The following is a 1,835-nucleotide window of genomic DNA, read 5'->3' as shown; positions in this document are numbered from 1 at the left end:
TATTTCGTCCGCCAAAGGGATATTTAACTCAGAAAATCATGATTTTTGGTAAGGGTGTACCAAAAAGGTTAATCGAGAAATTAAAAGTGAGAATGTGTGCGTGCAACATGGAGTTAAACTTTTCGAAGCGCCGTGGTAAACTTCACAGCAACTTCACAAAAAGTTTAACTCCATGTTGCAGATTTGACAGCTCGATAGCATAGTTTTTTTTATTAAGAGTGCAATTTTATTTTACTCAATATTGAGTACATTCCTTCAAACGTGTTCACATAAACAAAACCGACGCCGATTTGTTATCACAACTGTCAAAACAAAAAAAAAAGGTCCTAAACAATCCGCCGCATTCGCGTCCGCAATCGAAAATCGAATTTCGTTAATTTTCCGCGCCACCAAAATGGCCCGCGTGTGCGAGGTGTGCGGCAACTCGTCCGCCGACACGGACCAGGAGGCCGGCGACGATCCGCTGGAGCGCGTCACGTACCACCAGATTCCCCTAACGGAGGGCCCCCGCCAGCGTACTTGGCTGAAATTTTGCAAACTTTCCAGCGCGAGGAACCTGAACAAAAAGTTCGTGTGCAGTCTGCACTTTGAGCGGCGGTACCTGCAGCGGGACTTGCGGTCGGAGCTGTTGAGCGGTGCGGTGAAGCGGAACGTGCTGACGCGGGATGCGGTCCCGACGATCCGGAGCGCCAAGCGGCAGAAGCGGAAGGTGGCGCTGGAGGCGGAGCGGGAGCGGAAACGGCGGAAGGAGGAGATTGAGCGGCTGTTGAGTGAGGGGGGTTCGGGGGAGGAGCAGGAACCGTCGGTGGTGACGGTGCGGCCAAAGGTGAAGGTGCGGCTGCCGAACAACCGGACGATTACGATTGAGCGGGCGGTTGAGGAGGTGGGTGAGGAGGTTGTTCGGGAAGATCCGGATCAAGCGTTGAGGGAGGCGAATGAAGCGTTGCAGGCCAAGGTGGCCCAGCTGGAGCAGGTTATTGAGAAGAAGAACGAGAAGATAATGCTGGCGAAGACGGAGATGGTTAACATTACGACGGCGCTGCAGGATTTGAGGAATTTGGAGGAGAAGAACTTGACGATTAAGGTGAACGAAGTGTTGAAGGAGTACTTGACTGAGAATCAGATTCGGAGGTTGATTGCTGGGAATGTCGAGATTGCTTGGAGTAATGAGGAGATGTACAACAGCTTTGTGCTGAGAACGTTGGGATCTTTCGATTTCGTACAAACTCAGTTGAAGTTCCCATTGCCAACTGCACAGGAAATGGAACTTTGGGTTCACGGGACGTACCTTAAAACGGGTCTTCTAGACCGCGCACTTACAATTCTGAAAGCCCTCACCCGGACAATGTCCCCGCGGGATCGCGAGTGCGCCCTTCTCCTCGGCAGAACCAAGGCCAACACCAAGTTCACGTACGACCCGGTCCGCGATCAGGTCATTGACAACGCTGGCTTCCTGTACTGCATCGCCGTCCAGGGAATCTTCTCCAGTTGGCACCAAATCGTCTATCTGGACTTTGACCTGATTTACACGGCCGACCTGCTGACTTCGCTCATGACGGAACTCGCCGCGATCCAGCTGAACGTGGTGGCCATCGCCGGAGGCTGCGACCAGGAGACGGAAGATCTTTGGAACGAGCTGGAGATAACAGCGGAGAGGCACTTTGTTGACCATCCGGTCACGAAGGCACCGGTCTTCATGACGGTTTGTGCATTTTCGACGTTGACCGCACTGTGGAAGGTGCTGATTGGGGAGGGTTTTGCGGTTCAAGATGGGACGACGACCGTCACGAGGATGCAGTTTGAGGCGCTGGTCAAGAGTGGACACGCGGACATTG

Source organism: Culex pipiens, chromosome 2 (genome assembly GCF_016801865.2).
Source record: "Culex pipiens pallens isolate TS chromosome 2, TS_CPP_V2, whole genome shotgun sequence".
Lineage (NCBI taxonomy): Eukaryota > Metazoa > Arthropoda > Insecta > Diptera > Culicidae > Culex > Culex pipiens.
This window is presented reverse-complemented; position numbering follows the sequence as displayed.